Here is a 15,629-nt window from a genome sequence, read left to right as displayed (position 1 = left end):
GCACGTGTTAGTAAATCATTATGTAAAAATATGGCTCGTGCGTCTGGGGGGCGCAAATAATATGCGCCCACTAAGCTGGGGGGGGGGGGTCAAACGGAAAAGATCCTAAAGTTGAAATGCTCAAGCATCGATTTATTATAGACATCTCAGTTTTTGACGTTGGCCGGGACCTAGAATTTGGCATTAAGTGAGGCATTCATATAGATAATTGGATCTTTTCTGTTTGTTCCCCCAGGTACGTTATGTGCCCCCAGTTACAGAGCACGTGCCGTTACATGGTGAAGCATTATGTAAAAATCTGGAACGTGCGTCTGGGGGTGCTAATAATATGCGCACACTAAGCGGGGGTTCACACACACGGAAGAGATCCAGATTTTAGAGCAGATTTATAACTCTAAAAATTGATGCGTATAATAAAAAGCACAGTTTAAGGCGTGAAGTCAACATACATTTAAGTCAGAAGTTGCTGATATCCAATGGTATATAATTTATTAGCTCAACGAAACTGCTCTGGAAGCAGAGTTTCTTGGTTACTTGCTGTTTGGTCTCCTTTTTGCCTACCCTCCATTTTTGACACTGTTGATTTCTCATTTGACTTCTTTGAGTTTTGAAGTCCTATGCTGGCAACCCTACCCGTTACTACTATTGTTCAAAACAAATAATTTTATCTGCGTGAGCTCGGCTAGGTCCTATTAAATAGAGTTAGTGAAAGTTTCTAGCAAATTTTTAACAAATAGACCATTTAGTTCGCTTAACTTGTTTTATCTTAGTTTTCGCAAAGTCAAATAATTGAATTTTAAGGACAGGCTTTACGCTAAGTTTGTTATCAGAACAATGACAAAGTTTTACAAACAATTCCGTTTGAAAGTTCTTCACGTCGAAGGATTTCCGCTAAGTGTTACCAAAACACGTCCACTCTAACTTCATTGAAGACATTGAATTAATAAGAGCGCCCAGCGAACTACAAAATGCCAAGAAATAAGGCATAAAGCAATAAGCAATAAATTAAACAAATGCATGACTCACTTGAATGTTTTGTTGTTACATCTCTCCGTGTTCAGAAAGAGCTTGTCCACGTGCACCGAGGAAGACGCCTCAAATTAATGCCAAATTGTACACCAGTACTTGTAATTATAAGAGGGATATGCAATTAGATTAACAGTAACAACGGGTTTGAAAAATAATTGAAGGAATGATTAAAGAGTTATCGAAATCTATTGATTTTTCTTTCGCACAGTGTTCTTCGGAGGAGCACGGCGACGATTGTGTTCTACTTTCTGGCTTTTCCGCACTAAATAATGCGGAGTAGATACTGTCAATTTAGTTTGAGCAGTTCTAACTGCCTTTTGTTTTTGGCAGGGTTTCTGCCTGACGACACCTGTTTTGCTCTTTTCTTTCCTTCCTTAGTCTGTTATTTTCTATCCGAAGTTTCTCTTCTTCTTATTTCGCGTCTTTCAAATCCTGCCGTAGTTCTGCGTTGCTTTTTCCCCTCATCCAAAGTGTATTCTGTTTGACAAATTTCAATTTGTTGCAAATTCATGCTCGTAGTACTTCCGCGCTTTTTCTGAGGATGTCGTTATCGGCTTTCAGGTGTTTCATTTCTGTTAAGATTTGTCCATTCTCTATTACAGTCTACCACAACTCTTGAATCAGTCTTTGCAAATGTTTTTGAACAGCGAAGACGCTGCATTCTCACTCTAAGGCAGCAGCCTGTTTGGGAGTCACAAACCCAACTAAATGTAAAGAACCAACTCTTTATGATTTCTGATTGCGGACTTTAGAGAAGTTTGTGGTAACCACTTATCTTTTTCAGCGCCGAGATTCTGTATGGTGCAATAAAGTAAATTTCACTATGGTCTCGTAATAGCTCAACCAAGTCCACGAAATTAATACATGTTGTAGGTCCCAGTGACGTGGGTGGGATTTGGGTTGAAATTGGGCGCCACATAGGCTTTCATAAAGCAAGATGTCTGCTTCTTCGAGGAAGCATTTTAGTATTACAACGTATATTGAACATCTGTTCGGCCCACTCGACGTTGTAATGGACGGACTTACAAATTCAATAATTCCTCTGTTAACATCTAGCTGACGCAAAAGTCCAAAAACTATTGGGACGCGTACGCCAACAGGCACATAGAAAAATCCGAAAACTTTTTGCTACCTTGACACCATTTACATAATAAAATAGATTTTCCCACAAAGTAGAGCGGCACTCCATTTACGGAGGTGATTTGTATGCCAATTGACCCAAAGCACCCGGACGAAGAATCCGTTCTCGCCTGAGTTGACTCTCGTATGTCACTGATGACTGCCCCACAATCTGTTAGAGTTGTTAAGAGGATAATCCAACATTTAAATGCGTGATGATGGACTGCATCCCATACCTTGTGTCCATTTGTGTCATAGCTTTTAGTGTGCCCCATATGGTAGCACTGCTAAAAGCCAATATCGTTATTAAAATAAGCGCTTCGATCAACGGTGGGTTAACGAGAGGAATTTGGAAGCCAAGTAAGATTTTTGGCGGAATATAGCTGGCAAAGAACCAGTATCGTTCTTTGATTGGTTTTGTATTGCTTCTCCATAGAGATAAGATGATTTCGAGAAAGTTTGTCTCTGTGTTTCATTTGTTTGGCATTTATGATCTACTTGGTTGCAATTAGTTAATTTAACTGATAGCCCACTTGTTCATCATCGAAATCCTTCCATTGTTTAGTCTATCAGTAGATCTTAGTCCTAAGGACTATTTTTTAATGTTTTGCATCACAAGATGTTCTCCAGTTTCTTCAGTTATCAGAATATACTTTTTGAGCTACAAATTTTATATCTGTCAAGAACTCAGAAAATAATTTAGCCTCTACCTGAGTTCGTTTTCTATGCGCTTCTCGGAAAAGTTTGGGATGTTCTAAATATTGTTTATCAAAAGTACTCCTACGAGTTTTGTTACCACTTCTAGTATCATCGCTCAGTGAAAGATAATATTTTATTGCACGAGCTCAACCTTAAGAACAAATCTTATCTTTTTTGTTAGTGCACAGTAGAGTACCATCACCATCCACTTAGGGATCGCCGCTGCTTTTTTACGAGGTGCAATCCAGTTTTTCAAAATAATTAACTGATCGAATTGAGTAAATTTTGCCGAAAAAGACTCTCATAAAGCACTGATGACGGCCACAGAATCTGTTAGAGTGGTTAAGAGGAGTACAGAAAATTTAAGATGCGTGAGGAAAAATGAATCCCATACATTGGGTCCATTTATGTCATAGATTTTATATGCCCCATGCATGATGAAAATGACACGCTGTGGCCATTTTCCAAAGAAATGGAATTGTTCGTTTCGAGTATGGTCCCTAACCAACTGTCCGATGCTTTGTGCTTAATTTTTAAAGATATATTCAACCAAGAAACCTGAAAAGTACTCGAAGTTTTGTTTGGAGGCTAGGCGAAGTTAAATTAAGATCTTCTGCAACTTTGACTTTAAACTCCAGAAAAAGTTGATAAATATATTCTAAATCAACGATGTCATTCCAAGACATTTTTTAAAAGAAATTCTGATTTTTCGGAATTGATCGGTATTAGGCACAGCTGTCACCAATATATCAACCCTGCTTATTGCTATTATTTAAAATCTAGAATAAAGTTATCTGCGTGAACTCGGCTCGATTTTTAATAGAGTTTCCTGAACAATTTCTAGGTTAGGTTTTGCCTAATAGAAAACTTCGTTCAAAAGTGTATGCTCGAAGCGCAGAATGAAAGGCCAATAATTGAATTGTAAGCAGGGGCTTGAACCTAAATTTTAAATCAGAACCTACAAAATTTGACATACAATTCAATCTTAAAATCTCTAGGCCTTTATGCGCAAAAAAGTTATGCGCAAATTGTCACCGACAAAAACGGGTTCAATTTTTGACTTATGTGGAGGCATTGAGTTAATAGGAACGACCAACAAACTTAACTACCAAGCTATGAACTATAGAAACATTAGAAAACAAACTAGGATCTTTTCATTTTTTGCCCCTCAGTACGTTAGGCACCCTTAGTCACAGAGCACCTGACATTACAGAGTAAACCATTATGCAAAAATGTGGCACATGCGTCTGGAAGGTGCAAAGAGAATGCGCCCACCAAGCTGTGGGGGGCACAACTTGAAAAGAATCACAAACTAAACAAAATATATGACTCACCTGAATCTTTTTGTTACACTATCATCCAACCGTTGAATAAGTTATGCAGCAATGGCATTCACACGTGTCGGATTGCTTTTTTGTTTGAGTGCCGTTATTGCTGATATCATAGAAAAAAAATTAAATTTGAAATTTTTGAGCTGTTCTTAAATATGAATGATTGTGAATTTAAAAACCGGCTGGGAATTCACATAGATTTTCAAATTGATTGGAGTACGATTTCATCGGTCACTAAAACTTCGAGGCAGAAAGTTTTGTTTGGACTTACAGAAGCGAAAGTCTAATTTTTTTGCTCTAAACATATATAGACACTAAGGTTAGGGCAAAAGAATTAGACTGAGTTGTAAAACGGAGACTATCGGAGACGGAGACTTTTGGTTTATTTCAACTCCTGTATAATTTTCTTAATCGGAATAAGGTTACTCTTAACTTCATTTTGAAATGAAATTCAACCTTTTAGTATCCTTTGGTTCTCTAAATACGTTAGAACAAAATCTTAGTAACCCTCGGGCCTCATGCCCAGCACGAGTGCTCAATCGCCCTCGTATCAGGGCACTACGTCCCTCGGGCGACAAAGATTTTGTTCTAACAAATACTTAGAGTACCGGGCAAAGGTAAAATGATTCTTGGGGTATCGTTCAGACTAAATTGAAATTATTGACAATGGGTGTAAAAAACAGTAGTCTAATGAACTTCAGTTACAGACGTAGATTTAAAAATTGTCCGATAACTCAACTATCCTACGACTGAACCATCAATGAACTCAACTACCTAATAACACGCATTTAGCCAAATTAATTGATTAAAATCTTTTGATCACCTAATAATTTAAAGCAGTTGTGTATTTTTTTTAGACCACCTATCTAAAAAGGATAGCTTCCCAATCAAACATTTTCATAAATTCTGAGGAGAACGAACGGTTGAATAGAACGCTTATACAGATATGAAAAAAACAGAAGTGATAGTCAACCTAACGCTGAAAACTTCATGATCGGGTAATTATATCGAGGACAAAATTGAGGCAATCTGAAGAAACTGAAAAAGGGAAACAAAAGTGAGACCTTCAAAATTGGCCCAATTGATGCGATAAAAGAAAAGAAAAAAAGTTCAGTAAAAGAAAATTTTAAAACTAGAAACTGAAAACAAAAAAACTTGGGGTCTTTCCCATTATAAACCCCCCAGCTTAGTGGCCAGATAACCTATAGCCCCCCAATCATGTTAAACATACCATAATGTGGGTGGGCTACAATTTCATTGGGGGCTATAACGGGAAAGACCCAAATTTTCAAAGGTGCTGATCTAATGGCATCTGTTTCCGGGTAGATTGAAGTCTTAAAATTTTTTCTGATTACTTAAGAACTAAAACCTAAAACAAATTAATAAAATTCAACTCCTTTTTTTGAATTTCACAATAATAAGCAGTTGCTGAGCTGGAAGTTTTCAATTTTTACAGTTAAATAGATTCTAACCTACAAATCAAAACTTTCCTAGAAAATTCTTAGCTAAAAATATGTGCAATTTTGTTCAGAAACTGATATATAAAATTTATTAGGAAACGAGTTTTCTTCGCTAAATGGGGCCCATTGTTGAAGATTAACTGGCAGCAGAAAACAATTGAACAATTTCTGCAAAAATTTTGAAAGAAGTTTCAGCATTTTCATCACCTCGAGAATGATGATTGTCAATAACCGGAAACTAAATGCAACTTTGATCATAATCAATAAAACAAGAGAAGATAAAAATTTTCGATTAAGACATTAAGTAACGTGTCAGATTTTGAATAAGATAGCAAAAGTTTTGTTTTCACTTGTTCAAAGCGTTTCTAAATTTATAAAGCAATTTTAAAAAAATGAGACTAAGGGTTGTGATTGAAAAGTTCTAGAAAGGGAAAAGTTTTAAAAAATTCCACTTTTTAGGCGCAGAATAGTTCTAATTAATGGCTTGAGTCTAGCTGGCTCCCCCTTTCAACAACAGATCCTGATTTTAAAAAAAAGATGATTAGAACCTGGAAAAGTTGTCAGTAACTGTATTTTACTCCAAGACAAGTACATTGACCACTATTTTTGCTCCAAATGCATATTTTTCAGTTGTTTTTTTTCAAAATATTTTTTTCCAGAAGCGATGCGTTTTGTGAGATCAACAATTTGACAGAAAAAAATCAAAACAGCTATAAGATTTGGTGGACTTCGACGGGGTTATTTTGATTTTTAACCAAAATCATTTGACTCGACTTCAAAAACCTAGGCCCTCAGAGCTCCGAAAAGTAGCACACCTCGGATAAAATGATTTGGCGTAGATAAAATGTCAGTCTGTTGCCAATCGGGATATCTCACCACATCCCTTTCGTGGCTCTTGTTGAGCGACGTAGCTGATGAGAAATGAGCTGTTGTAATCGAAATGAGAGGTGACTAAAATTTCTCATTATCTTAGCTTCTCGATGGCACTGAGAAACGTTAGGTAGAACGCGTTCGTTGACAATCCTTTCACTTATATGTTTTCAATTGCGACTGAGAAGAGAAAAAACAAGAAATTGGTTTTCATACGAGCAAGACCTTCCTCTGTGAATTGAAATTAATTGAAGCCGAAAAAAAGGAAAATTTGAGGCACACACACACAGAGTATACATGGAATTTTTTTAAGCTTTAGAATTAAACGTTTTGACAGCGAAATTAACGTTTTTCCAAAAACAACTACAGGAAAGTTGCAAAAGGACACGCCTCTGTTAAAAAAATTACTTGAGACATGTGACAAAAAATTCAACAAAAATGCATCTTTTTTAGCAGAAATTGATGCTGAATTAAAAGGGGGTGATTCGAACCTGAAATAGTTTTTATTAACGGTATTTTACTCCTGGAAAAGAACATTGACTCCTATGTTTTGCTACAATAGCGTATTTCTAACTTATTTTTCGAAAAAATTTAAAAAAGCGATGGGTTTTGAGTGATCTGTAAAAACTTGTTTTGTAAACGATTTGAGAAAAATCGACACAGCAATAAGCTTTGTTGGAACTCGACGGAATTATTTTGTTTTTTATTCAAAATCATTTGACTGGGATCCCAAAAAAGTAGGCGCTCCGAGATGCGAAAAGTAGGACACCTCGATAAAAATTGTGACATGGAGAAACTGTTAGCCTGATGCCAATCAGGACCTCTCTCCATTTCCAGTAGCGGCTCTTGTTAAGCAACGTTGTTGATGAGAAATTGAAATAAAGTAGTTCAAACTCCCATTGAGATAGCATCAGTTGCATAAAATAAAATCAAGTATATCACAGTCTTCTATAATCAGTACTACTCTATAAACAGACCAACAAAGGGTGCAAAAAACTCGAAGTGTAATCACGGCGAGAGTGCAATAAATATGTACAACTGTTGTTATCGAAAGGAGAGGTGATAAAAAACATTATCATAACTTTTCGACGGCAATGAGAAATGCATGATAAAACGCGTTCATTGACAAACCTTTCACTTATATGTTTTCAATTGCAAGTGAGAAGAGAAAAAACAAGAAATGGGTTTTCATACGAGCCAGAGCTCTTCTTTTTTGAATTGAAATTAGATGCAGCATAATAAGAAAAAAATTGAGACACACACAGAGTATACATGGAATTTTTTCTTTCTAAGATTTAGAATTAAAGGTTTTGACAGGGAAATAAACGTTTTTTTTTAAATAATATACAGAAAATCTACAAACGGACACTTCTTTGTAGAAAAAAAGAGTTTTACAGGAGACATGTAACAAAAAAATTGGCAAAAATGTGTTCTTTTTTAGCGAAAACTGATTCGGATTTTAAAAGGGGTGATTCAAACCTGAAATAGTTTTCAATAACTGTATTTTACTCCTGGACAATTAAATTGACTATTACGGTTTGCTCTAAAAGCGTATTTCAAATTTATTCTCCGAAGAAAAATCCAAAAACTGATCAGTGTTGAGGCTCTTTGAAAATTTGTTAAGTAAATATTTGAAAAAAAAAATGAACACAGCAATAAAAGTTGGTGGAAATTGACGGGGTTATTTTGTTTCTTATCCACAATCATTTGACTGGCCTCCAAAAATGTAGGCGCTCCGAGCTCCGAAAAATAGCACACCTCGGAAGAATTATTGTGGCATAGAGAAACTGTCAGCCTGTTGCCAATCGGGACATCTGTCCAATTCCTCTAGCGGCTTTTGATAAGCGACGTTGCTAATGAGAAATTGAAATAAAGTGGTTCAAACTCCCATTGAGATAATTTCAAATGCATAAAAAATGTTTATCACAGTCTTCTATCATCATTATTAGTCTATAAACAGGGACAACAGAGAGTGCAAAAAACTCCAAGTGAATCACGGCGAGATTGCGATTAAGTTGTGCAACAGCTGTAATCGAAACGAGAATTAATAAAAAACATTATCGAAACTTTTCGATGGCAATGAGAACTGCATGGGAATACGCGTTCCTTTACAATCCTTTATTTTAAATATTTTCAATTGCAACACAGAAGAGAAAAAAAAGAGAATTAGATTTTCATACTATCAACTTTTTTTTATATAAACAGGGTCAACAGAGAGTGCAAAATGTTGAAGTGTAATCACCGCGAGAGTGCAATAAAGTTGTACCACTATTGTAATCGAAAGGAGAAATAATAAAAAAATTTCTCATATTTTTTCGATGGTAATGAGAACTGCATGGGAATACGCGTTCATTGACAATCCTTTAACTGATATGTTTTCAATTGCGACAGAGAAGAGAAAAAACGAAAATTAGGCTTTCATACGATTAAGACCTTTCTTTTTCTGTGAATTGAAATGAGATGCAGTCAACAAAAGGGAAAAATTGAGATACAGACACACAGAGTATACCTGGAATTTTATTTTGAAAGTATAGAACTAAACGTTTTGACAGCAAAGTTAACGGTTTTCAAAAGATGACAGAAAAAGCTACAAACGGACACGCCTCTTAAGATTAAAAATTACAGGAGACATGTGGCAAAAATTCAACAAAAATGCTTCTTTTTTAGAAGAAATTGATTCTGATTTAAAAAGGCGGGATTCAAACCTGAAAAAGTTGTTATTAACTGAATATCACTGTACATTGACTCCTATGTTTTGCTCCAAAAGCGTAATTCAAATTTATTCTCCGAAGAAAAATCCAAAATGCGATCGGTGCTGAGGATCTGTGAAAATTTGTTATGTAAAAGATTTGAGAGAAAAAATCAACACAGCAATAAAATTTGGTGGAAATCGACGGGGTTATTTTGTTTCTTATTCACAATAATTTGACGGGGCTCCAAAAATGTAGGCGCTCCGAGCTCCGAAAAATAGCACACCTCGGAAGAATTATTGTGGCATAGAGAAACTGTCAGCCTGTTGCCAATCGGGACATCTGTCCAATTCCTCTAGCGGCTTTTGATAAGCGACGTTGCTAATGAGAAATTGAAATAAAGTGGTTCAAACTCCCATTGAGATAATTTCAGTTGCAAAAGAAAAACAAGTGTATCACAGTCTTCTATCATCATTATTAGTCTATAAACAGGGACAACAGAGAGTGCAAAAAACGGCGAGAGTGCGATTAAGTTGTGCAACAGCTGTAATCGAAACGAGAAATAATAAAAAAAACATCACGAAACTTTTCGATGGCAATGTGAACTGCATGGGAATACGCGTTCCTTTACAGTCCTTTATTTACAATCCTTTATTGAAATGATTTATTGAAAATGAGGAATTGAAATAAAGTAATTTAAACTTCCATTGAGATAACATCAGTTGCAGAAAATAGATACAAATATATCACAGTCTTTTATCATCATTATTACCCTTCATATTACCCTTCATACTCTATAAACAGGGACATCACAGGCTGCAAAAAAATTGAAGTGTATTCACGGCGACAGTGCAATAATCCCATTAGGGTAAAATGAAGATCCTTTGTCAAGGCAAATGCAGCAAAATATTGGAGTTCGATTTTAGCCGTGATACATAAAACTGCTGAAAATCGTTCAAGTCGTTAACTAACTCTTTCCTTTAGCTATTCGATCACTTTTGTTTTGGTAAATTATGGATAGTAATGGAAATTTGTGTTTTCAAAATCAACGTAGAAGAATTTTTACAGCAATTACTTCTCAGGCCCATAACTTGTCATTAAGAATCTCAAAGTCGGTTATCTGTTTCTCATAGTAAAAAACTCTAAATATAATGTTAAAAGCTAAATCATTTAAGACAATTAATTTTCGCTCATGTAATTAGGGATATCTTAGACAGAAATACGGAACATCAGCGACGTGTATTTACTCACAACAAAAGGCTATAATAATTTATTTTATTACGACTTAAATTTACGCTCAGCATAAATGCGTTTTAATTTTCACTAATTTACAGCACACATATAAACTTCTCACTGATTAATTCGAAGGGGGCGTATACTGAACTCTGAACAGCTTACTTTTTAACAGTCCTAAATCACAACACAATTTTGTTTACATTTGTTTGATTTTGAGTCTAAGCTCATCAGCAGTGCCAGTTCTCATTATAAACGATTGATTAACATATAGGTAGGTTGAGACGTGTTACTCAAATATGAATTTTCGGCGATGTGTAAACTTATTGTGACTTCTTTGAAAAAATATGTCGACCAATGTCTTAGAGTTTTCAATAAGATGTTACATAAACGTTTCAGTAACTTTGTTCACCTGTCGAGATTTTCTCGCCACTTATCGTTAATTACATTTTACCTATTACCGTTAGTAATTAGGTTCTTATTACCTATTACTGTTAATACTTAGATTCTTTAGCTCTTTAGCACTTATCTCAACTTCTCGCAGAGCTTCATTATTTTTTTCTCTCCATCTGTGTTATTCACAACTGCATATAGTTGTCTTTAGTTTTAAAAAAAGTTTTTTAGTCATTATTTGATGTAAACAGTCTGAATCTAATTGGTAAAAATTAATTGCTCCAAAAAAGATGTTTTTTTAATGGTTAGAATTGAAGATAAACTTGCATGACTGTTAAGCTTGCTTTTACACACTTCAGCTAAATTACTTTTTTGCATAATGTGCATGCGCTTTGTCAGTTTGAAAACAGTTCGCTATTAGTTTTTTCCTCAGAAATTGAGAGTCAAATTTTTCTTTATTCAGACTAATTCAATTTTTCTGTTAAGTGTGATATTGACTGCCTGGTTTCGCTTGAGAGTGAGATAGCATTGAGCTCTGATTTGCTCTTTCTATCGCCCTAGCAGTGTACGGGTTAACTTCACTACTGTCACAATGATGTGCTTTCTCGTACCAGCTCGTCAGACGTTTTCGCAGCTCAGTGAAAATGTTTGTAGTGTTGAATTTTTTTGGAACCACTAATTGTTTTTATCGACAAAACAGATCAATTAGGATCATCGCTTGAACTGCGTCTCCGAACGTTGTTAACCTGATATACCAGTTCCTCAGATCTGATCAAATCTGATCAGCTCCTCTGCTCGTTTATCGCTTTTCAGCTACAGCAGAAACAATTGTCTCAAAAGACTCAAAACGGTTGCCGTTTATTTATGGGAATTGTTCTTTCGAACGTCATTACGTTCTTTGTCCTTCTCCAAGTCCTTTAAATTTTTTGCAATTTTGTGACATCAGCTTCATAATGGCAGATTCCAACGTCATACCACCGCAATTGGTTTTTGTTTCTTACTTTCAGCAGGTGTCGTTTCTCGTTCTTGGGCCTGCCTTCAATGTTTATGCCGGTACTCTGCTGAAACACTGTCGCCAAGTTCCGAGGATGCTTTTTGAAGAACTTCTTTTCCCATTAAGGTAATATGAAGATCCTCTGTCTAGGCAAATGCAGCAATTAGGTTGGAGTTCGATTTTAGCCAAGTCATTCATAAAACTGCTGAAAGTCGTCCATTTCATGTCGATAACCAACTAGTTCTTTTAGCAGTTTGATCACTTTTGTTTTGGTAAATTATGGATGGTATTGGAAATTTGAAATTTCAAAATCAACGTAAAAAGAATTTTACAGCAACTACTTCTCAGCGCCCATAACTTGTCAAAAAGTATCTCAAAGTCGATAATCTGTTTCTCATAGTAAAAAGCTATAAAAGTAGTGTTGAAAGCTAAATCGTTTAACACAATTGATTTTCGCTGAAGTAATTAGAGATATCTTAGACAGAAATATGGAACATCAGCGAAGTGTATTTACTCACAACAAAAGGCTACAATAAGTTATTTTGTTACGACTTAAATTTACGCTCAGCATTATTGCGTTTGAATTTCCAACAATTTACAGCACACATATATACCTCTCGCTGAGCGGGCGTATATTAAATTTTGAATTGCTTATTTTTGAACAGTCCTATATCACATTTAATTTTATTTACATTTGTTTCTTTTTGAGTCGAAGTTTTTCAGCACTGCCAGTTTTTATTATAAACGATTGATAAACATATAGGAAGGTTGAGACGTGTTACTCAAATAGGAACTTTTGGCGATGCTCAAACTTATTGTGACTTCTTTGAAAAATGATGTGGACCATTGTTTTATAGTTTTTAATAAGATATTACATAAACGTTTCCGTAACTTTGTTCACCTGTCGAGATTTTACCACCTATTACCGTTAATTACCTATTATCTATTACAGCCAGTATTTAGATCCTTATTACCTATAACCGTTAAAACCTATATTGTTTAGTTCTTTAGCACTTATCTCATCTTCTCTCATAGCTTCATTATTTTTTCTCTCCTTTTGTGTTATTCACAAGTGCATAGAGTGCTCTTTAGCTTTTAAACCACAATTTTTGAGTCATTACATGATCTAAACTGTCTAAATCTATAAATTGGTAAAAATTGATTGCTCCAAAAAAAATGTTTTTGTACTGGTTAGAGTTGACTAAACATGCATGACTGTTAAGCTTGCTTTTACACACTTCAGCTAAATTACTTTCTTTTGCATAATGTGCAAGTTCTTTGCCATTTTGAAAAGAGGTCACTAATAACTTTTTCCGCAGACATTGAAAGTTGATTTCTTTGTTCACACTAATTCAGTTTTATTGTTAAGTGTGATAATGACTCCCTGGTTTCGCTTTATAGTGAAATGACATTGAGCTCTGAATTAATCTTTTTGTCAACCCAGCAGTAAACGGGTTAACTTCAGTACTGTCACAAAGATGTGCTTTCTCGTACCAGCTCGTCAGACGTTTTCGCAGCTCAGTGAAAATGTTTGTAGGGTTGAATTTTTTTGGAACCACTAATTGTTTTTATCGACACAACAGATCAATTAGGATCATCGCTTGAACTGCGTCTCCGAACGTTGTTAACCTGATATACCAGTTCCAGTGATCAGCTCCTCTGATCTGATCAAATCTGATCAGCTCCTCTGCTCGTTTATCACTTTTCAGCTACAGCAGGAACAACTGTCTCAAGAGACTCAAAACGGTTGCCGTTTATTAATGGGAATTGTTCTTTCGAACGTCATCACGTTCTTTGTCCTTCTCCAAGTCCTTTAAATTTTTTGCAATTTTGTGACATCAGCTTCATAATGGCAGATTCCAACGTCATACCACCACAATTGGTTTTTGTTTCTTACTTTCAGCAGGTGTCGTTTCTCGTTCTTGGGCCTGCATTCAATGTTTATGCCGGTACTCTGCTGAAACCCTGTCGCCAAGTTCCGAGGATGCTTTTTGACGAACTTCTTTTCGCATTAAGGTAATATGAAGATCCTCTGTCTAGGCGAATGCAGCAATTAGGTTGGAGTTCGATTTCAACCAAGTCATTCATAAGACTGCTGAAAGTCGTCCATTTCATGTCGTTAACCAACTATTTCTTTTAGCAGTTTGATCACTTTTGTTTTGGTAAATTATGGATGGTATTGGAAAATTGAAATTTCAAAATCAACGTAAGAAATATTTTACAGCAACTACTCAGCGCGCATAACTTGTCTAAAAGTATCTCAGAGTCGATTATCTGTTTCTCATAATAAAAAGCTATAAATATATTGTTAAAAGCTAAATCGTTTAAGACAATTAATTTTCGCTGAAGTAATTAGAGATATCTTAGACAGAAATACGGAACATCAGCGACGTGTATTTACGCACAACAAAAGGCTATAATAAGTTATGTTATTACGCCTTAAATTTACGCTCAGCATAATTGCGTTTTAATTTTCAATAATTTACAGCACACATATAAACGTTTCGCTGATTAATCCGAAGGGGGCGTATATTAAACTCTGAATTGCTTACTTTTTAACAGTCCTAAATCACAACACAATTTTATTTACATTTGTTTGTTTTTTAGTCTAATCTTTTCAGCACTGCCAGTTCTCATTGAAAACGATTGATTAATATATTGGGATGTTGAGACGTATTACTCAAATATGAACTTCAGCAATAAGTAATTTTTATGTGATTTCTTTGAAAAAAGACGTCGACCATTGTCTCATAGTTTTCAATAAGATGTTACATAAACGTTTCGTTTCCGTAACTTTGTTGACCTGTACAGATTTTCTCGGCTATTACCATTAATTACCTGTTACCTATTACCGTTAGTACTTAGATTCTTATTAACTAATATCGTTAATACTTAGATTCTTAGCTTTTTAGCACCTATCTCAACTTCTGCCATAGCTTCTATATTTTTTTCTCTCCATTTGTGTTATTCACAACTGCATATAGTTGTCTTTTGTTTTTAAACCACAATTTTCGAGTCATTACACGATCTAAACAAACTGAATCTAATTTGTAAAAATTAATTGCTCCAAAAAAATTTTTTTCTGGTTAGAATTGAAACTAAACATGCATGACTGTTAATCTTGCTTTTACACACTTCAGCTAAATTACTTTTTTGCATAATGTGCATGCGCTTTGTCATTTTCAAAACAGTTCGCTAATAATTTTTTTCTCAGAGTTAATTTTATTTTCATTCAGACTAGTTCAGTTTTCTTGTTGTGTGTGATATTAACTGCCTGGTTTCGCTTGAGAGTGAGATGACTTTGAGCTCTTTCTGTCGCCCTAGCAATGTACGGGTTAAATTCGGTACTCTCACAATGATGAGCCTTCTCGTACCAGTTCGTCAGGCGTTTTCGCAGCTGTGTAATTGTTTGTAGTGTTGAAATTTTTTGGAACCACCAATTAATTGTTTTTATCGACAAAACAAACCATTTGGAATCATCGCATGAACTGCCCAAACGTTGTTAACTTGATATACCAGTTCCAGTGATCAGCTCCTCTGCTCTGATCAAATCGTTTATTGCTTTTCAGCTGCAGCAGAGCCAACTGTCTCAAGAGACAAAAACGGTTGCCGTTTCTTTGTGGGAATTGTTCTTTCAAACGTCACCATGCTCTTTTTACATCCCCAAGTCCTATATATATATATATATATATATATATATATATATAAATAAATATTTATATATATATATATATATATATAAAAATATTTATATATATATATATATATATATATATATATATATATATAATATATTTATATAAATATTATA

Source organism: Convolutriloba macropyga, chromosome 1 (assembly GCF_964194025.1).
Source record: "Convolutriloba macropyga chromosome 1, txConMacr16.3, whole genome shotgun sequence".
Taxonomy (NCBI): Eukaryota; Metazoa; Xenacoelomorpha; order Acoela; family Convolutidae; genus Convolutriloba; species Convolutriloba macropyga.
This window is presented reverse-complemented; position numbering follows the sequence as displayed.